The sequence below is a fragment of the Nomascus leucogenys genome, chromosome 15 (genome assembly GCF_006542625.1).
Source record: "Nomascus leucogenys isolate Asia chromosome 15, Asia_NLE_v1, whole genome shotgun sequence".
NCBI lineage: Eukaryota > Metazoa > Chordata > Mammalia > Primates > Hylobatidae > Nomascus > Nomascus leucogenys.
The window spans coordinates 49,337,264-49,361,204 of NC_044395.1; the positions used below are offsets into that span (position 1 = coordinate 49,337,264).

General features: G+C 34.9%; 1 protein-coding gene and 1 pseudogene across 3 annotated transcripts in view; one reads left to right on the top strand and one right to left on the bottom strand.

Moving 5' to 3' along the window:
- The window catches only part of TMEM135 (transmembrane protein 135), a 273,418-nt gene that overhangs the window by 51,258 nt on the left and 198,219 nt on the right, over positions 1 to 23,941 (bottom strand). The window lies entirely within an intron of this gene.
- On the top strand, positions 12,196 to 12,672 carry LOC105738804 (annotated as a pseudogene).

Below are 23,941 nucleotides of genomic sequence, written 5' to 3' on the forward strand. Positions count from 1 at the left end.
GAAAAATTTTTAAGAATCATCACAGTGCTGAGACTAGAAAGGTTCACAGAGGTCATCTTACATCTTCTAGAGCAGAGTCATCCAATATAAATATAATGCAAGCTGGCTAGGCGTGGTGGCTCCAGTCTGTAATCCCAGCACTTTGGGAGACTGAGGTGGGAGGACTGCCTGAGGTCAGGAGTTCGAGACCAGTCTGATCAACCTGGTGAAACCCCGTCTCTACTAAAAATACAAAAAAATCAGCTGGGAGTGGTGGCGGGTGCCTTTAATCCCAGCTACTCAGGAGGCTGAGGGAGGGGAATTGCTTGAACCAGGGAGGTGGAGGTTGCAGTGAGCAGAGATCTCGCCACTGCACTCCAGCCTGGGTGACAGAGCGAGACTCTGTCTTAAAAAAAAAAAAAAAAAAAAAGAAAAGAAAAAAAAGAAAAAGAAAGAAATATAATGCAGGCTATATGTGTAATTTGAAATTTTCTAGTAGCCATATTTTTAAAAGTAATAAGAAATAGATAAAATTAATTTAATTGTTCTTTGAGATGGGGGTCTCACTCTGTAGTCACCCAGACTAAAGTGCAGTGGCATGACTTCTGCTCAACGCAGCCTCGACTTCCTGAGCTCAGGCAATTTTCCCACCTCAGCCTCCAAAGTAGCTGGGACAACAAGCGCATGCTGCCAAGCTCAGGTAATTTTTTTGTATTTTTTATAGAGAGGGGAACTTCACCATGTTGACCAGGCTAATCTTGAACTCCTGGGCTCAAGCAATCTGCCTACCTTGGCCTCCCAAAGTGCTAGGATTACAGGCATGAGCCACTGCACCCAGGCTTTAATTTTAATAATATATTTCACTTAACCCAATATATCCAAGATATTATCATGTCACCAAATAATCAATATAAAATATTATTGATGAGATATTTACATTCTTTATCCATACCAAGTCTTTGAAATCTGATGTATGCTTTATACTTACGGCAATCTATATTTGACTAGCCACATTTCAAGCACTCAATAGCCATATGTGCTAGTGGCTACCATATTGGACAATGCTGTTTTAGATAATCATGAAAGTAACTGCAGCCTGCAGATATCAAGTGACTTTCTAAAGATTAAAGTTCATAGAGTGGTAATAAAATGCACGACACAACTTTTTTCTCTTCATTGATTTTGGAATCATAAAAAATTCATAGTACATTAATGTGACCATACTGTAGCTCTTGGGGGCTGGTTATTGATCAAATGGAACAGCTCCTAAACCAAGTCAATGATTACATTTTTTTGGTGGTGGTATATAATTTTGAAGGAGGTCTTTTTCTAAAGATTATAGTCAAGAAGGCAGCAATCACAATGACCTTTCTAAAAGTAAACCGATAGGTCACCTGATACAGCAAGCTTCATGAAAAGTATTTTATCACTGTGAGTCACATGAAGACAAAACGAATTATGATTTATTCAGATGTTCCTTCAAGTATATATTATCTGAATCTGAAAAAGTTTCTAAAAAAAAAAAACTTGCGAGAGAAAATACACAGCAATCTGTAGCCAAAGAATAATGACGGCTCATGTCTGACTAGAAAATATTGTTTTAAACATTTTTTAAATTTATGCATTATGATTTTTATAAAACTCAATTTTAATAATAAACAGGAAAAGTTTGATAAGTCCTATAAGCCAAAATTACATATAAAATTGCTTATATTTTGGTGACTAAAATAAAAAAGCAATAGTTTACAGAAACTCGATGTCATGATCAATATTCTTATTTCTCCACAAGAACAGTGTGCTCTGGAGTACAGGAGAGCTACAAAAAGTCTTACTTAGTTTCAGAGGAAAAAGTAAATATGACAAATCATATGGTGGGAATGATTTCATTCCTCTTCATATAAAAAGAGGATGTAACCTCTGAATTAGAAACACTAAGGAAATGTTCTTTAGTTATATATTGTAGGACTTCTTAGAACCTACTGAATGCTATTAATTTATCTAAATAAAAATCTTAAAGTAGAAGTAATTTTTTAACACATACCCCTTCTTTAAAACTAGCCATTTTTATTTATTTATTTATTTTTTGAGGCGGAGTCTCGCTCTGTCACCCAGGCTGGAGTGCAGTGGCGCGATCTCGGCTCACTGCAAGCTCCGCCTCCCGGGTTCACGCCATTCTCCTGCCTCAGCCTCTCCGAGTAGCTGGGACTATAGGCGCCCGCCACCACGCCCGGCTAATTTTTTTGTATTTTTAGTAGAGACGGGGTTTCACCGTGGTCTGGATCTCCTGACCTCATGATCCGCCCGCCTCGGCCTCCCAAAGTGCTGGGATTACAAGCATGAGCCACTGCGCCCGGCCAAAACTAGCCATTTTTAAAAGTGAATTTGAAAATCTATAATCCTACCTCTATAACAAGTTTAAGCATAAATTGTTATTTTTAAGGTAAAAATCTAAATAAACTTATGAGAAACTTAGAAAAACAAAGAATTTAAACTATTTAAGAAAGATTAGGATAGGCATCTTAAGCAGAACTGTCTTTTCAATCTAGATGCTACCTGAAACTTAGGCTTCTAAGAGAAAAACCTCAAACAGCTGGAATCCAGCTTAAATACACAAAATAAATCACTTCTGACTGAAATACATTCTCAAAAGCTCTGATCAGGTTTCCACAAGCAACAAAACATACAAAACAAATAAAGAATATCAACAACATTAGTAAATTGGGTTTACTAATTGTGCAGCCAAAAAAAAATAGCAAATAGGAGACAAAATAGAATTCTTTGTTAAATCTATGAGCATCCATTCAATATTCTTGACCCTAAAGATTTAAATTTTGGTCTTAATACACTCTTAAAATAAAGATTAAGAAGGTTATCTCATTCCAGTTTAAATTCTTAAATCATTTATTGGAAATTTAAGTCATCTAAAATGCAATCATTGATAGACAAAGGGTATATAATCAGTAAGACATGTAAATATTCATATTCAGACCATCTTTAGAAAGGAGCAGGGGCCTGGCATGGTGGTTCACACTTGTAATCCCAACACTTTGGGAGGCCAAGGTAGGGGGATTGCACGAGCCAAAGAGTTCCAGATCAGCCTGGAAAACATAGGGAGACCCCGTCTTTACAAAAAAAAAAAAAATCTCCAGGTGTGGGGAGGGTGCCTGCCTGAGAGACAGAGTGAGACCCAGTCTCAAAAAACAGAAAAGAAGAAAGAAAAGAAAAAAGAAAAGAAAAGAAAAGAAAAGGAAATAAAGGAAAGGAGAGGGAAGGGAAGAGAGGGGGAAGGGAAGAGAGGGGGAAGGGGAGAGCAGGGCAAAAAAGAGTGTACTTAACCTCCCCTGAAAGTGAGCATGTGAACAGAACTTTGTTTAGTTATCCTGTACTCTAGGGCACACTGTATTACAGGGAAATAAGAATACTGATCATGGCCGGGCGTGGTGGCTCACACCTGTAATCCCAACACTTTAGGAAGCCGAGGCGGGCTGATTGCCTGAGGTGAGGAGTTCGAGACCAGTCTGGCCAACATGGTGAAACCCCGTCTCTACTAAAAATACAAAAATTATCTGGGCATCGTGGCAGGCACCTGTAATCCCAGCTACTCAGGAGGCTGAGGCAGGAGAATCACTTGAACCCGGGAGGTGGAGGTTGCTGTGAGTGGAGACCATGCCCACTGCACTCCAGCCTGGGCAACAGAGTGAGACTCCATCTCAAAAAAAAAAAAAAAAAAAAAAAAAAGAATACTGATCATGACATTTAGTTTCATGCATTCGTTTTTGAAATGTATATCACGTATATAATTCTCTACTTTCATGAAGTTTTTATATAGTGTATCACAAAAAACAATCAAGAAATCCAAGCTCTGAATAAGAAAAGAAATAAACTTACATAACTATTTGATGTGTACTATTAACCTCTATGGACAAAAATACCTTCCAGTGAAATGGTTTTTTTCACAAAAACACTTTTGTTTTTCTTTTACTATAATAAAGCCCCCACTGTCATGTGAAATCAGATACAGCTAGTTTTCCATTCTTTAGAGAAGGTTGGCTAGAATGCTTATCTTGTGTAAAAGAAGGAAATTAGAAAGTGACTTCCTACTCATCATTTAGGACTTTCTCAGCTCAAAATCTATCTTTTCCTACATATCTAAATAAATGAAATAAATAGATGATAATTTTTTCATCCATTCCCTCTCCATGAAGTAACTACAATTCTAATATTGCTTTTTGTTAACTTATTATTAATATAACACACATTTTATATGAATGCATAACTAGACCTCACTTACCACTTATGGCAGAGTTCTTTGGACTCTTAAGACACTTCTGATTCATTAGTGCCATAGTTCTTTCCATTTCCAATACTTTCTTCTCACTATCCTCCTTATCCAGCTTCAATTCTATGGCCCTAGGAAACACTCTACCACCTTAAGCTCCTTTCTCCTCAGGTCTTACATCACCTCCACCTGGCAAAACTCCAACCCTAGATGAAACTAATCACCTTCTCCATGCCTATAATGAGGCAACAATGTACTGCTAGAGAAAACCACACAACAAAACATAATCACCACACTCAAAGGGATCCTGAACACAGCCCAAGTAAACCTGTCATTTTAGTCTGATCTATACAAAACAAGTACTTCAAACCACAAAAATTCTCTTCAGGCCTTTTACCCTCTATCCTTTCTTTCAGCAAAGACCCTGCCTTCTGCTTAGTGAGAACCATAGAAGCTAACAGATATGACCTTCCAATGGGAAGCTGAGGAGGTTCATGTCTGATAGCTTCTGTTTTGCACCATTTTCTCTTTTCTCCCCTCCTATTACATTAGATAGTAGTTAAAGCTATAAGCATGGGATAAATTATTTACAGTGAAAAAAAGAGAGACAATAAGGGAGCCTAGAACCAATCCTTGAAGAATTCTAAAGTTTGATGCCCAGGAAAATAAACCTTCAAAGAAACTAGAAATTTGCACTAAAAACAAGTCAGCTACATTCTGCTATATATACATACATATATATTCAAACAAACTGATTTTGAAGACAAATATTACTCTAGTGTTTTCCAACAATATTAAAACATCAGTCTTTTGATAGATGAAATTTCACAATGTTATTATTACTGAGGTCCAAAGAAGCCTTTCCCCCTGTGGAAATAAAATAATCTTGACAGGAATTTTACCAGCCAAGGGTGAGGAACTTAGGGGTGGAGAACATGAAATTATTACCCTTTGCAGACACAAAACTTTCCAGTTGTAATATAGATAACTCTGGCTCCTCAAGAGCATATGTAGATTTAAAATCCTTAACTATAAACAGTAGGCTTCAGGCCTGGGTGGTCTGTGCAATGTCCAATAATATATAAATTGGCTTATCCTCAAAATAAATATTTCCTTTTTCATTACTCTGAGTCATGAATAACATTTAATCTTTGTTCAAAAATGGAAAAAGGATTTCAAGAAAACCTTTTAGCTGTAAGGCCAATAGATCGATAGCTCAGTGTACTACCACAAATTACATGCATGTAAAGAGATCTTAAATTACTTTCTCAGAATCTCAAGGAACACTGAGAAAACTAGGAAGATTCTCAGTAAGAAATTGACTCAGTGCATACAATGATCACTGATATTTTCTATACAATGTTTAATAATAAGCTATGACCTAAGGGATGAAATGAAATACAAAATACTTTGTGCTCCTGTTTTTATCTCAGAGATAATTTGGCATCCTATAAAAGCCACCTAAACACTATTTTAAAGTTAAGTGTGTCTTTTATTTTCTTTAAATATGCTATCAAATAGTGGCTGGTTGGGTTAAATTCATCTTTAAGAGAATGTTCAAATATTTCATAAAAGGGGCATACCAATTATTTTCCAGAAGTGTTTAGATCCTTATTAAAATTTGGTCTGACATAGTAGTCAAACAAAGGAAACAAATTTGGAGGAAGAGAGGAAAAAGAAGAGAAGAGAAAACATTGAGGAGTAATAGACTCAATTTATATGCAATATGGTAAAATGGTTCCCTGAAACAATCCAAAGAATTGTTCTCTTTCAGAACGAAAAGAGTCCAGTATTCTTCATGGATGATAGGAACTTGGTCTGACTCAGTACTTGCTTCCATATCTGCTTAATGAATTGGCCAGAAAATATTCTAAAATCATAACAAAGACATATTATCAGAGTGTAAAGATTCCAAAATCATCACAACCAGATGTGTAGGACTAAAAATCTTGGCTTCTAGCTATATTTCTCACTATCAGTTTATATTATTTGTTCTAGCTCTAAATTTCTTCCTTCCAAAAGAGCTGATCTAAGTGTGAATAGACAATAAATTTCTAGTCAATCCCTTTTATGACAACAGCTGTGAGTAACATTCCAATTTCTTCTTTATGTCAAAGTTTCATGTTTTAATTGTAGCTTATTATTACTGTGGCCAATTTACTCTTATACATAAGAATGTATAACCTATAATATAACTATATTCTACAACTAATTTCAGACCCATCTCATGACATTTCAAGTAGTTCACAGCTTTAAAATAACATACAATCTCTTTTATAAGTCTCTTTGAAAATCTAGTCAATTATTTCTCAACAAAATGAACTTTAATACTGTAAGCAAGATAATGCCCTCAAAGCTAATATACAAAGAATAAAGTTTAAGATTTTTCCGACTTCATTGATAAAATTAACCTACCATAGATCTGGAAGATTGAATTTAAATGACAACAGACTATAAACAATGAGCTTAAGGCTGGAACTACATTGCAGAGATTAAACAGTTGAAATTCTTAAAATGTACAGACTGCATTCAAATAAGTCTTCAATACATATCTGAATACATTTCATAAGAAAAAGTGATCAATTCATGATAAAAGATCAAAAGAGATTATAAATATATGCTAATGCAAAGTACAGTTCCTTCCTACTAAAAAGAAACTATCAATAATATATAAACAGTAACATAAATTTAATTTGGATCTAAAATGCCATTTATCTACATACTTGTCACACTTAAAATGACATGACTAATAATGTTAAGTGCCATAGTGGATTACTAGTTACTTCCTTGACATTATAAATTAAAGTAAAAGCAGAAAACAAACAACAAAAAAAAAAAGAAAAGAGAACAGAAAAGAAAAGTGAGATGGGGGAGGAGAGGAGAAAAAAGAGAGAGAGACAGACTGAAACATAGACAGAGATCATAGACATCTGACTACAAAGTAGCTTTTATCCTCTTTTCTAGTTTAAAACCTAGTCACAATAAAGGAATTTCAAAAATTTTTAACAGCACTAATTAGAAATATTTACTATTTCAAATAGAAAGATAAAGCATTCCATGATATGGTATGATATTTCCACTACAGTTTAAACTATGTCATATGTAAAATCCAAAATATGCATTAAGAAATCTCTTACCAAACTTCTATCTTCCTTGATTTCTAGGTCCTTCATTTAATTTCATATTTCCTTTCTAAAAGGCTTGCCATCACAATGTGGTATTTACGAGTACAAAAATAATACTGGGTCTATTTGCCATGTCGCTCACATAAATTTCAAAATATTCAATTGTTTTAAAATAATTACTGGTATTTGAAAGTAAATTATGCAAAAATTCCACTTCTGTCTCTGCCACTAACTCCTGTGTGATCTAAGAAAAGCTACAAAAATTTTTCATGTTCATTTTCTTCACCAGAAAATTGACAATGCTGTATTACATAATCTCTAATTTGCTTCATACTCTAAAACCCTATGATCCTGTGAAACTTAAGTATTGGTATTATTCACTTTAGAGAATAACACTTTTATTTATGAAACGTTGCAACATACTGGACTAAAAAGAACACTAAATCAGCTTACAGTTTATGAATTTTTGAACTTCAGTTACTTTTAATATGCAAGAATCAAGATATATGTCAAATATGTCAACCAGTTCCTAGAGTAAATGTATGAGTGAAGTCTGGCTCTACTAGGATAAATAATGAGCCAAAACAAAAATGGTAGGAGCCAAATCTTGACAGCTTTAAGACATGGAAAAAATTCTAAAGGAATGGAGAAGAGGACAGTGATGATGATATTGCAGTAACAAAATATGAAGAATCAGAATTTAGCAAATATTTTCAAAATGTGCTCTTTACTAACAGTTCTTGTATCCAATCTCCATTTAAGAGATTAAATAGGACAAATTTATCTTAGTTTCCTTATTTACTCTGTAAATATTCTAATATGCACATTGATTGCTCAAAAATAAAACACTACTCCAAATAGGACCACATACACTTCTCTTCATATTAGTTGTTATATGCTTGTCAAGACTCAGCTGTATTTGTCCCCAAATGTGTTCATGTCAGTTGTACTTCTTAATGTAATTATGTAACTGGCTTACATATTACATAAAACAAAAAGGAAGAAAGTTGTTTTTTTTTTTTCCATGAAAACTGAGTTGAATGCTTTGGAAAGACAATATCTTATAACAAAAACAACTCAGAACTCCACCTAGCAACTCATACTCACAAAAAACGCCTTGGTAAATGAGCAGATATTTATGTGCTAAATTGAAATAAAGTGCTTAATGTATACATGTATCCATATTTTGTAGATAATGTTAATAGAAACAAATCTCATGCTACTGCTATGAAGACAGCCTTCCTTGCATAGATTTTTGTCACCTCCGCTCAGGGCTCAAAATGAAGACATGGGGAGCTGAACTTCCCCAACTGCCCCCACAGACCTGCAGCATGAAACAGAGCTGGCCAGATAATATGTCACTCAGATTTCATGGTTGTGTTTATAGTAGCTGATTGATATAACAATATAACAGGAAAGAACAAACATTAATAGCATGTAAAGAGCTCCTACAAATCAGAGCAATAAATTTAAAAATAAAAAATAGGTAGAGGTAGGAAATCGAAATGGCTAATAAACCAATGAAAAGGTGTTCCACCTCATTAGTTATCAGAGAAATACAAAGTACAGCAAAAATGAGGTATTACGTACATTTTAGATGATTTGACTGAAAAAGATAAAAATTACCAACATGAACTAGGATGTAGGAATCAATAAGCACTCTTGGAGCGAAAATACATGGATACTGCCTTTTTTGGAGGCCAATCTGGCAATATCTATTAACATTAAATATGTCTGGTACATTTGAACCAGAGAATCCATTCGTAGCTAAGTATCTAACCTATCAATAATATATAAACAGTAACATAAATTTAGAAATACTGGAACAGAAGCACAAAGATATTTTAAAAACAATGTTCATGGTTGTACAGTTTGCAACAATGAAAACCTGCAAATAGTATAAATGTCTGTTGAGAAGGTTTAAATACTTATTTATAGATTTTTTTTTGCAGCCCCTAAAAACAATGAGGATACGTACTGACATTTGGATAGAATCCTAAGATGCATCATTAAATAGAAAAACACTACAGAACAATATATAATTTGTGATCTCATTTTTTAAAATATAAACATAGGTACAAAGGTATGTATAGAAATAATTCTGTGTTGAACCTGGTGGCTCAAGTCTACAATCTCAACACTTCGGCAGGCCAAGGCAGGCCGATTCCTTGAACCCAAGAGTTCCAGACCACCCTGAGCAACGTAAGGAGACCCCGCCTCTAAAAAACAAAAGTAAAAAATTAGACAGGAGTGGTGGTGCACACATGTGGTCCCAGCCACCCGGGAGGATGAGGTGGGAGGACTACTTCAGGCCAGAAGTTTGAGGCTGCAGTGAGTCATGACTGTGCCACTGCACTCCACGGTAAATGAAAGAGTCTCAAAAAAAAAAAAAAAAAAAAAAGAATTCTGGAAGGATATATGCAAACTGTTAAGATGGTTTCAACTAAAAAAAGAGAACTACGAAGAGGGAGGTATATAAAGGGGTGAGAATTTTCCATTTTTATTATTTATACTTTTGCATTGTTTGAATTTTTAAATGAAACTGTATTATTTATACAATTAACAAAATTTTAAAAAGAAACGGAGACTTCTAATTTTTTTGTTTCACACATTAATGAGAAATTTTGGATATGAAAAGTCTCTATTTTATCAATTCTTCTACTAAATAATTAACAGACTCATGATTTCTAACCCATATAGAAGATTTGTAGTTAAAACTGGGTAATAAATCAAGGCAGAATATGTATTTTGGCAAAATATACATACGGAAATATTAAAGGAGGTTGGCGCTGAGAAGAAAGCAAGAGGGAGGAGAAAGAGACCTGATAATCTTTGACTTTCTAAAGTAATTATATGAATAGCTATTTTCTGTTTTAACTGAGAAAATTCCCATTACAGAAATTTAAGATGTTGAGAAAAATGTCTTGACTCTACTTGTTGTGAACTATTAGAATAGGTTGCCAAGAGAAGCAGTGGAATTAAGTTCTCTGGAATTTCTTAAAATTACAGATTTTAAAGACAATTACAGAAGCTATTTCCTGATGTGACTTACGGCTCTGCTATTCAGAGTGTGACATGAGGACCAGGACTAGCATCGCCTGGGAGAGTGTTGGAACTACTGAAGCTCACATCCCACCCCAGACCTACTGAATCTTAATCTGCATTTTTAAAAGATCCATGTTAAAGTTTGGGAACTGCTTTATAGCCCTTACATCAGACATTTAAATTTGTAACAGTTTATTAACAACTGCATATTAGGAATCAATAAAGAGAAATACCTCATTTGATTAAAAAAAACCCTTTCTTTTTCATCCTTATCAGTACTATTTCTGTTTTTCCAAAGAACAATAAAAAATTAATGCCCTATTTTATTAGGCCTATTTCTTTTAAGAAGGCAAAAGCTCCATCACTCTAACTCGTATTTACTCACACAGTTTTTGTTAATCATTACAATGTAACAGAAAATTAAAAGGGATGTAATACAAATCCAAAAGAAATAGATAATAAATTCAGGAAAGTGACCAGAATTTTAACGATTATAAACTTCTTAGCATTCAAGTAATTTCAACAAGTTAGGCTTGCTATAATAAATGTCTCTACGTGTTTCATTATCAGTAGAAGTTGCTGATGGTTTTCAAAAGTGAGATAAGGAAAGCCTTATCTTTCATAAGAATCCCTGAAAATATCTTACAATCACACCCTGCAAGGAAGGTTCATCCACAATATTAGAATTTGGAATTGTCAAATACAACAAACATTTTTTAACATTCAAGGAAGAAACAGAAGTTAAGATAACAATTGTGCTTCCAATAATAGAGCTGGATGCTTTTGTGATAATAAAAGAAATCTAACCTGATAGGCTCAATTGTTTTCCACTGTCTGATTTTTAATATTATTCTTGTTCTGAACATGCCCAAAGAGCTCAAAACCATAAAAATTGCATAATCCATTTCAGTGATCAAATCACTTTAGAAAGCATTAGAGAGCAGCTGAGATTCAGAGGTCCTAAGCTGTCACAAAGCTTGAAAACCCAAAGCTGTGTTCTCCTCTTTATATTTTGCATTTGAGGATGACGGGAACATGATAAACAGCCAGCACTCAGCCACCATCAAGGCCCTACCAGTACAAAGAAGCTTTGTGATTAACAAGGGAAAATAAAAAAGGGAAGAGACCCACTTTTTCCTTCCTCTAGGGAAGACGCTAGACAGAGATGACTGAAATTTTAGAACTTAAAAGCTTCTCCCATTTCTATTAGCTCACTTTGCAGGTAAACATTTTCCTGGCTCAGTGACTCAATCACACATCTGAAACAAAATCTGCTGAAAATTGATAATGGTGGGAAAATATTCTGTTTTGCTGTGAATTTTAGATGAACTTGTATACAGATGGTGTACTTTCTCTCCCAATGAGCCCATTCACTGAAACTATATAACATGAAAAATAAGCCTCCAAATATGGATGTTTTATTTGAAGTTTTAAGGATGTAGACTGGAATAAGGCCAAATAATTTCCATTTGTGCTATCTATGCTAGCACAGATTTCTTAAAAATGTCTGAAATATTTAATATTTAAGACATTTCTTAAAAATGTCTGAAATAGACCATGGAAGAGGAAAAAAATGTAACATGATATATATATGTAGTGTGTGTGTGTATTCTCGCTCTACACGCGTACACACATACACATACACACACACACATAAAATTTCCTTCTGTGTTGCCATTCATTTCAAAAATTATCCATGGCAAGCACAGTGGTGTGGAAATACCTTTTCCCTATCCTTTTTTTCCACTTCTGGTGTCCCCTACAGCCATGGCCGCTGTCGCAGGGGAACCCCTGTCCCCGGAGGAATTGCTCCCAAAAGGCGACGTGCAGAAGACTAAGGAGGAGTTGGAGAAGGACGACGAGGAGAAGCTAGATGAGACCTTTGTCGGAGAGACTATGAGGCCTGACGGAGATGTTTCCCAAGAGGGTCCGGTCTGCGGCCAGAACCTCTTCTTTCTCTCCCTCTTTGTGGCTCACAAAATGTACAGGTTTTCCAGGGCAGCCGTGTGGATTGGGACCACTTCCTTTATGATCCTGGTTCTTCCCGTTTTCTTTGAGACTGAGAAGATGCAAATGGAGCAACACCAGCAACTGCAGCAGCAGCAGATACTTCTAGGGCCTAACACAGGGCTCTCAGGAGGAATGCAAGGGGCTCTACCTTCACTTCCTGGAAAGATCTAGATTGTTACTGCTGTATATGAGCTGTCTCTGTGGGAGAAGTTAGAAATTCAATTGTGTTTGAACTGCTGATTGTTTGGATTTTTTTTTTTAACTTTGGCACATTGATCCATCTAAACCTGGTGGGGAGAAATCTCCCCACATTGCCTCATGAAGAGACTTAACTTGCAACTGTGCCCTCCACGCTATCCTGACTTACTTCAGTCTTCACTCTGATACCACAGTGCAGCCATGCAAATGGTTACTCCAGCTCTAGCCACACACTCTTTTCACAAAATTGCTCCTAGCTGGAAGATCTCACTTTCTCCTGTGGGGTAGGAACTGATGCCAGTGGGAGGGATGTGCCCCGGACCATTAATGACTGCTTTTTTTTTTTTCCTTAAAGAATGGAGCTGCTGAGGAGGGACATGCACACAATGTAAAACAGACAAAATGCATTACAACTGTGGTGTAATGTGGCCACTATGAATCCCTATGCATAAGAGGAAAGAGGCTGGCTGCAGCTTCAGCCACAGGATGGGGACTGGGGAAGACAGAGCGGGAGCTCATTTCCTCTGCACATTTTGGCTGTTAGATTTTTGTGTGTGTTTAAAAAAACAGAAGCCAGTGCTCATTTTTTGTATTTAAATATTAAAAGTGATTCCAACTGAAAAAAAAAAAGCGTTTTCCCCAAAATAAACACAGAATAAAGTAAAATAATTATTGTGCAAAATATAATCAATATCAATATATAATCAAATATATATAATATATGCTGAAAATATAATCAAGTTATTAACTGATTATATTTCTAAAGACTATAAATGTAATTTCTATTCAAACTAAATTGGAATGTATTCTTAGCAAGGGACTTAGATGTACATATGGTATAGGAAGTACATGCTTGTGGTCAGTTTGTATCTGGCAATTTGTGACTTAATTTTGATCAAGAATGTGCCAGACTTATATTTAAAAATATATTCAGTTTTATTGAGATACCGTTGAACTATTATACAATTCACTATCTAAAGTGTATCAGTCAGTGGTTTCTGGTATATTCAGACTTGTGCAGCCATCACCACAATTACTTTTAGAACATTTTCATCAACCCTAAAAAAAAATCATTACCCATTAATAGTCATTCCCTACACTCCCAACTCCCCTAGGCCACCAATCTAATTTTTATCTCTACAGATTTTTCTATTCTGGACATTTCTGATAAATAGAATCATATAAATATGACGTTTGCCACTTAGATTTAAGTAATAAAAACAACTAACATTTATTGAGTGCTTACTATGCAGTAGACATTCAATACAATAACACCATGAGGTAAGTACTATTATTATCCCCACTGCAGACGAGAAATGTGAGGCAAAAGAGGCTACATAACTTACCCAAGGTCACAAAACAAGTAAGATGGAGAAGGATTTGAACCAACACAGCTGGACCCCAGAGTTCCCTCTCAACTACATTATGGTATCTTTTGATTACCTCTGACACAGAACTTAAACAAAAGAAAATAACAGAAAGAAAAAGTAGGCTTGAGAAAGACACAGTGAGTTATAGCATAGCCCAGTGAGTTATAGCACCTCACAAGCAGTAAAGCATACAGTTAAATTTAACTGCTTCAAATTTGAGCATCTGTATCAGTAAAGTCTCGTCTAAGAACTTTCTGTGATTAGTAATAATGCTACTTAAACAAGAAGCAGACAGCATGCAAAAGAGGATTCCAGAACTCGAAAGGATATAATGTTTGAATGTTTAGTCACACTCAACATTGCTAAGAGTTATCACCAGTTTCTTAGTGAAGAACTGAAGATTAGTATAAGAATCCATTTCTAGGGCTTATATGGACATACAAAGGCATATAATCATATAGCCTACATAATATAATCTCATTTGAGAAGCTGAAAGACATATATACACACATACACATACACATACACACACACAAATGTGTGGAAGGAGAGAGGAAAGAAGTGAAGGCAGGAGGAAGGAAAGGGGCAAAGGAGGGAGGAAAAGAGGAAGAGCGAGGGCAAGCAGGACCAACAGACAGATAGAGGCATAGCCAACAGACTAAAAGGATATAAACAAAGCTGGTAGTTACTTGTCTTTGAAAGAAGAGATTATGGGTGATAATTATTATTATTTTGTTCAATCACATTTGCTCATTTTTCCACAATGAGCAAAAGACATGTTTTTGCCCCCAAAAAATCACTTTAATATAATCTTAATTTGTGGCCATTGTCCTCTAAAATGATCTACAAAACTCCAGCTAATGACTTTAATTCACAGGGCATCATGTCTCTATATGAAGCTTCCTCATTCTCAATGAATCTTTTTATATTCATCATAAATTCCCAAATTAAAAAATATTTTGAGGAATCATATTACATTTTACAACATAATTTAAGTAAACAAACTCAAAAGGTAATTCTTTAAGGTATCTGCATTTTATCATCTTTTCATAGTGAACTGCTTCCAACTTCTGTATTTATAATTTGCAAATTATATCTTATTCCAAATAACTTTAATCGCATATTTTCAAAATCAGATTATATTTATATCTTAAGCCTAAATGAGATGGAATTAGTTGTAATTAAAACTGAGGTGTAAAGTTATGTAAGTTTATATAGTTGGAATCACTTATTTTGGCTAATATAATGGATCCTCTAATAATATTTAAACATAAAGTAATATTTAGTTTAAAAGTAAATTCAAATAAGTTTATAACTTCAAACCTCATTTTAGAAGACATCCATTAAAAGGTTGTCCTAACATGGAGACTGGGAGTAATCTACCCCTTGGGGTTATAGGCAGGTCTTGAGGTCAATGTTTTTAATAGATCCCTGAAACATCAGTGTACTTCATTATAAAGTTAAAAAGTTATTCCCAGTTTTGTAATTTACCAACCAGATGATATACTAGCAAATTCTGGGAAAATAATGTCTTATAGCTACACTGAAGATACACACAAAATGAATGTATATCCTTTAAATATAAAGGGCTATTCTAGATAAATACTGAAGACCTCCTCTTACCTCACTGCTTCTAGCAACCATTTCCTCTTAACCCTCCCTTCTCTTCACCTTCACTTCCTCCCTTACAGGCAGGGAGAGAAACAGTCAACTATAAAGAAAGAAGGCCAACTGCATGGCAGCTCTTTGGCTAAGATAATTTTTTAAATTGCTTGTAGATACTTTTTTTTTCTTTCAAGAGACAAGATTCTCCTTATGTTGGCCAGGCTGGAGTACAGTGGCTACTCACAGGCACAATCGTAGCGCACTACAACCCTGAATTCCTAGGCTCAAGCAATCTTCCTTTCTCAGCCTCCTACGTAACTGGGACTGTAGGCATGTGCCACCATGCCCAGCTCTTGCAGATACTTTAAGAGTCACCTGTGGCTTTATTTAGTTATGATAAAACATGTCCAGAAAGATCTAAATAATGAAGAAAAATTGGATACCTTGTTTGGCTTCATTCATCACTCATTTTAATCTTTCTAGCTTTTTAAATCCAGTTTTCAGGATACACTAACAACTAGTTCAGAGTAAGGCTGGCAAGAGAGAGAAGGATGGCAGCATTTTGCTTCTCTGCAAATTCAGGGCCAACACATTTGTTTCTTTGCACTGCCCTCTTCTTCCCACCCCTACCTGCTCTGAAGTGCCAATCTCCACTCTATACTCCAAGATCCCTTTTTGTCCAGTCCCATTTACTGTGCTGTCCCAAATTCCTCTAGTCAGAATGGTGTCAGAGTGGGGAAGAAATGGAGAAGAAAGGGAAAAAAAGAGGAATGAAAGGAAAAGCCCCACTTTAAATCATAATCCCGATCCTTTGGCTCCTCAATCTGTAGTACTAACCTATTTAGTTTTGTTATCTTATATTTTGTAGGAATGGGTCTCCCTATGTTGTCCAAGCTGGTATCAAACCCCTGGGCTCAAACAATCCTCCTGCCTCAGCTCTTAAAATGCTGGGATTACAGGAATGAGCTGCTGCACCAGGCCCTTATTTTGTTTTTAACCATTCTCCCCCTAAGATCTTCAGTTCTGTCCTTCTGTCCCACCACTCCCCATCCCCCTACATGCTGAACTCTAGCTCCAAATATGGCATTGTGGAGTAGCTCACATCTGGATAATTCCCAGTCCTTTTGCTTTAGTGCTAACATGCTGGACATCAATGTATTTTCCCAAAGAAATATTATCATAAATATTATTTGTTTCTATAGTACCATTGGTACTGTACTTCAACTATATTTTATAGATTCATTTATAGGTTGAATAACTTTTAAAGGTGGGCTTGGAAACATAATGTTTAAAAATATTATGTTCTTGTAGGATTATCTGTTCTAACTTTTCATAGCCACAGAGATCATTTTATCCATGACAAATTTAAGATGAAAGAAGACAAGTATCTTATTGAAGGCCACAGAGTTTGTAAGTGGTAGAGCCAAAACCTAAAGAGGGGTCTGTTATACATGCCATTGAAGACTGTACGATTTCTGTTCTACCATGGAACCTCCTAAAACACATGTATGTTTTTTAATTAAGTCAATGAAAACTCTGAAAGGCTAAAAATTTTACTTCTAATCCTTAAATTTTTTTTAACTGAGTCTCATTCATTCAAACATTTACTGGGTACTGTTTTACCTAAAACTCCCTCTAGTAATCACCAGTACTAATAAACTATTACTGACATTGTTAAGGAAAAAAATACTCAAATTATTTTAAAAACTCACCATTGTTATTAGAAATTCATCATAATTATTTCTTTTACCTATGAATGTTTGATGTGCTGAGACTTCTGCAAAGGTAATAGATTGTTATATATAAGACACCCTTCTTGCTCAAAACAGAAATGCTTTATTGAAAAAATGTTTTTTTAAAATCTGTGGACAGTCATTTTCAAAACAACAATAATTTATTTTCATTTCTCATAACTTCTAAAGAGTAAACTGAATTTATAAGAATTATTAATTTTTGTCAATAATATAAAAAGAATTTGTAAAACATGAAACAAATTTACTTTTTCATGAGACAATGATTGTTACTATTAAATTCTAGGTAAACTGTAACTTACAGAGAAATAAGATTACACAGTGCCAATTTGATTTACCTTAACAATGCTAACAGGGTAAAATTGCATCAGGTTAGAAGTGTACACCAGGCTATATATATATATATATATATATAGCCATATATATATATATGGCTCATCCTTTAATGAGCCTTTGTCAATCAACCAACTTGATTGACAAAGAGGCTACTGTATCCAGTGGAACCTCTGAGAACTATTGTAGAACTAGAATAAGACCATCAGCAATGAATAACATATTAGTGGTGTGAGTTTTCCGCTGATTTAAAAACATGTGAATGTCATCCACTTTTGAACTTTGACATCAGTGAAAAATCACAAACAAAATATTCACATTTTTAAAACCACCTAAGAATGTCATTTTTATTGCAAGTTTTTGAAAGGCAACTGGCCATTTTTGACATGATTGTGCCCCATTAAGTCCTTACCTTAGGGGGTTGCATTTTAGGCTCATGCTGTTTCTCCATACTTCTCTTTGCCTTCTAGTAAAACAATTTATATTCACTATAAAATGTTAGAGTAATTTCTTTATCTGGGCACAACTACCTCAAAGACTGACAGGTAAAAAAATGACAACAGATTTGCCACAAGTTTCTCATTCTTAGAGTACACTCAACAAATGAGCAGGCTAATTTTTTTCTACCAATAAAGAAAGTCAGATCATAGTCACGTGACTTGGTGTAATAAGCTTTGTATTCTCACAGGAAATGATACACAGCATTTATGAACCTATGTTTTCTCATCTTTTCCATTTGTTTCGAGGAAAGTAACAGTTCTAACAATCTCAATACTTCTTTTCATTGAACAAATTTTGCATTTTTGGTAAACTCACAGGTTTGGTTGCCAATAAGAGAAGTGCCTCATTTCATCTATATGTATCTTCTGAGGAATAATGACTTCATGTATGTCCGTGTCTATACATATATACACACACACACATGCATGCACGCACGCACGCACACACACACACATATATATATTTTTTTTGAGATAAGGTTTTGCTCTTGTTGCCCAGGCTGGAGTGCAATGGTGTGATCTCAGCTCACCACAACCTCTGCCTCCTGGGTCCAAGCGATTCTCCTGCCTCAGCCGCCCAAGTAGCTGGAATTACAGGCACGTGCCCCATGCCCAGCTAATTTTGTATTTTTAGTAGAGACAGGGTTTCTCCATGTTGGTCAGGCTGGTCTCGAACTCCTCATCTCAGGTGATCTACCCGCCTCAGCCTGAAATTCTGTATTTTAGTCAACTTTCTCTCTTGGTTTAAAAACAACAATCACTACTATTTACCCTGCGTTTGCTAAGTGATCAGTCACTGTTCTAGGTGTATTAGTTCAGTGTTTTTTCTCACTACTGGCTGTTATCCATCAGAAAGTCAAAGCAGCTTTTTAAATACATAAATTAGAATAGAAAATATCCAAATATATCACATGTAGGAAGGTTAAGTATTTTTCTGGGAAATTTATATACATATATATACATGTATATATGGTAACATAATCATAATATATAAAATATCGTTCTTATTTTGGGTCACATCAAAAACATTCGAAAGACACTGTGTCGTAATCAATCCTCACAGCCCTACCTATGAGGCTCACATGTTAATTTACACTTTTCATAATGAAGAAAACGAGGTGTAGCAAAGTTATGTAATTTGTCTAAAGTCAGACAGCTAGTGTGACAGCTAATAGTAGCCCCTAAATTTTAACAAGCTATTTATAATGCCTCTTGCCACTACTCTGGCCTCTGCTTTACTGACTCCTTTCCTACTGCCTATGCTTCGAACATCAAGATTCTCCAGTCCACACTTGGAACACTTTTTCTTACTCTCCATATTCTCACTACAGAACACTAACAACCTACATGGTTTAAACTAATATCTACATGCTGATAACTCCTAAATTTCTATCCCTGGCCCAGATTTATCACCTGAGCTCTGAATACCCAACTGATACCCATTATTTCTCTAGCTGAATGTATAAAAGAACCTCGGCCTCAGTATTTGCAAAGCTTGTATTCAATTTTCACACATTTTTCCTATTTTATAATTCACTTACCTTCCAGCGTTTTTCCTCTTCCTCATCCAAGCAGCAATCCTCATACCTCAGATAAATCTACTCTCCACCGTATCATTGCCATAAGCTTTGGTCAAGTCCTCACCATTTCTCTGCTGGATAACCGCAACAGCATCCCTATTACCTGTGATATACCCCCTCCAAATCCCAAATTCACTTTCTGCATTGCTGCAAGTAATCCCTTTACAATAAAATCTAATTATTTAAGGCACATCTCCTAACTCTGAAATACAACTTTTAACCTCTAAATTCTGTATATAATTTAATTTTTTAGGCTAGGTTCTTGTGTATTTTTAAGCAATATTTTTTTAAAAAGAACCTAAGACCATATGTTTGGCCATAAAACAAGTCTTAAAAAATTCAAAAACTTGAAATCATATCAAGTCTCTTCTCTGACCAGAATGGAATAAAACTAGAAGTCAATAACAAAGGGAACTTTGGAAACTACACATAGACATTAAACAATACACTCCTGAGTGACCGCTGAAGAAATTAAGAAGAAAATTTAAAAATTTCTTGAAACAAATGAAAATGGAAACACAATAAACCAAAATCTATGAAATACAGTGAAAGCAATACTAAAAGTTTGTAATAAGCACCTACATCAAAAAGCAGAAAAACTTTAAGCAAACAACCTAACAATGCATCTTAAAGAACTAGAAAAGCAAGAGCAAACCAAGCCCAAAATTGGCAGAAGAAAATAATGTCAAAGTAGAAATAAAAGGAATACACACAAAAAATACAAAAGATCAACAAAATGAAAAGTTGGTTTTTTGAAAAGATAAACAGATCGACAAAACTTTAGCCAGAATAACTAGGCAAAATGCAGAAATACATCAGAGATGAAAAAGGAGACAGTGCAATTCATGTAATTCAATTGAATTACAGCAGAAATGCAAATGCTCCTAAGAGACTATAATGATCAACTATAGGCCAATAAATTGGAATACCTTCAAGAAATGAATACATTCCTAGACACATACAATCTACCAAAATTGAACCATGAAGAATTCCAAAACCTGAATAGACCAACAACAAAGGATGAGATTGAAGCTGTAATAAAAAGTGTCCCAGCAAAGAAAAGTCCAGAACCTGATAGTTTCACTGCAGAATTTTACTATAAGAAGTAATACCAATCCTACTCAAACTATTCTAAAAATAAAGGAGAAAAGAATACTTCCAAACTCATTCTATGAGGACAGTAGTACCCTGATACCAAAACCAAAGACATAGCAATAAAAGAAAACTACAGGTCAATACATCTGATGAACACTGATACAAAAATCCTCAACAAAATACTAGCAAACCAAATTAAACAGCACAGTAAAAAGATAATTCATCATGAAAAACTGGGATTTATCCCAGGGATGCAAGGATGGTTCAACATACGCATATCAGCACTAAGTGAAAGCAGTACTAAGAGAAAAGTTATAACAATAAGCACTTACATCAAAAAAGCAGAAAAACTTTAAACAACCTAACAACGCATCTTAAAGAACTAGAAAAGAGCAAACCAAGCCCAAAATTAGCAAAAGAAAATAATAAATATCAAAGTCGAAATAAATGAAATACACACAAAAAATACAAAAGATCAACAAGACGAAAAGTTGGTTTTTTTGAAAAGATCAATGTGATACATCATATAAACTATGAAAAACAAAAAACATACGCTCATTTCAATTGATGCTGGAAAAGCACTTAACAAATTCAACATCTTTTCATGATAAAAACCCTCAAAAACCTGGGTATCAAAGGAATATACTTCCACATAATAACAGTCACATACAACAGACCCTCAGATAGTATCATACTGAATGAGAAAAAACTGAAAGCCTTTCTTCTAAGATCTGGAACACAACAGGGGTGCCCACTTTCACGACTGTTATTCAACATAGTACTGAAAGTCCTAGCTAGAGCAATCAGACAAGAGACAGAAATGAAATTCAAACTGGAAACGAAGAAGTTAAATTATCCTTCTTTGCAGATGATAGACACGGAAAAACCTAAAGACTCTACCACAAACTATTAGAATAAACAAATTCAGTAAAGTTGCAGGATCCAAATCAACATACTAAAATCAGTAGCATTTGTATATCCCAAAAATGAACATTCTGAAAAATAAATCAAGAAAGTAATCCCATTTACAATAACTACAAATACAATTAAATACCTAGGAATTAACGAAAGAAATGGAAGATCTCTACAATGAAAACTATAAAACACTGACACAAGAAATTGAAGAGGGCTGGGCGCGGTGGCTCACGCTTGTAATCCCAGCACTTTGGGAGGCTGAGGCAGGCGGATCACGAGGTCAGGAGATCGAGACCACAGTGAAACCCCGTCTCTACTAAAAATACAAAAAAATTAGCCGGGCGTGGTGGCGGGCGCCTGTAGTCCCAGCTACTCGGAGAGGCTGAGGCAGGAGAATGGCATGAACCCAGGAGGCAGAGCTTGCAGTGAGCCGAGATTGCGCCACTACACTCCAGCCTGGGCGACAGAGCAAGACTCCATCTCAAAAAAAAAAAAAAGAAATTGAAGAGGACACCAAAAAATAAAAAGATTTCCATGTTCATGGATTATAAGAATCAGTATTGTCAAAATGTCCACACTACCCAAAGCAATCTACAGATTCCATATAATCCCTATCAAAATGCCAATGACAGTCTTCACAAAAATAGAAAAAAAAATCATATAATTTATATGGAACCACAAATGACCCAAAATAGCCAAAGCTATCCTAAGCAAGAAGAACAAAATTGGATGAATCATATTACCTGACTTCAAATTACACTATAATTACACTATTTCTTCAAAAGAAGACATACAAATGGCAAGCAGGTATATAAGAAGGTGCTCAACATCACTGATCATCAAAGAAATGCATATCAAAACTACAATGAGAAATCATCTCACCCCAGTTAAAATGGCTTTTATCCAAAAGACAGGCAATAACAAATGCTGTGAGAAGATGTGAAGAAAAGGGAACCCTTGTACACTGTTGGTAGCAATGTAAATTGGTACAACCATTACAGAGAACAGTTTGGAGGTTTCTCAAAGAACTAAAAATAGAACTACAATATGAACCAGCAATCTCACTGCTAGGTATATTCCCAAAAGAAAGCAAATCAGTATATCAAAGAGATATCAAGCACTCTCACATTTATTGCAGCATTATTCACAACAGCCAAGATTTGCAAGCAATATAAGTTCCCACCAACACATGAATGGATAAAGAAAATATAGTACATACACACGATGGAATGCTATTCAGCTATTTTTTTTTTTAAAAAAGGCTATCATTTGCAGCAACATGGATGGGACTCAAGGACTTTAAGTAAAATAAGCCAGGAAAACAAAGAGAAAATTCACATGTTCTCCCTCATTTATGAAAGCTAAAAATTAAGACAATTGAACTCATGGAGATAGAGAATAGAATGAGGGTTACCAGAGGCTGGAAAAAGTAGTGGTGGGGCAACAGAGTGGAGGGTAGTGGAGATGGTTAATGAGTACAAAAATAGAGTTAGATACAAAGAATAAGACCTACTATTTGATAGCACACCAGGGTGACTACAGTCAACAATAATTTATTGTATATTTAAAAATAACTAAGAATATAATTAGAATGTTTGTAACACAGAGAAATGATAAATGCTTGAGGCAATGAATCATGTATCCTGATGTGACAGTTAGGTATGCACTGTGTGCCCATATCAAAACATCTCATGGACCCCATAAGTATATACACCTACTATATACCTATAAAAATTAAAAATTTTAAAAATTAAAAATAAACATAGAACCGAATTAACATTAAAGACCTTCCACTTAAAAATCAGTAAATGGTTTAAAGGCCAAGATCAATAGTTTTTTATTTGCTTCTAAAGTTATCTCTAATATACTAAGGTACGCTTATATAAAGATGTTCAAGAATAATCACAAGTCTTTCACTCAAGACTTGCAGGTTGTCCAGCCAATAAATAGTCTGGTTTTCTTAAATAGATAAACTAAACCTACACCTTGAGACTAATAAAATCATTTATTTATGCCTTCACAGAGAATTGATTAGAATTCTCAAATGGCAAAAAGAAATAGTTTCTAAAAGTTTAAAGTATAACAATAAACTCTGACTTACACTGATTTCCAACTAAAAATGCCATGCTGCACAATGTTGACATCAGATTATTTAA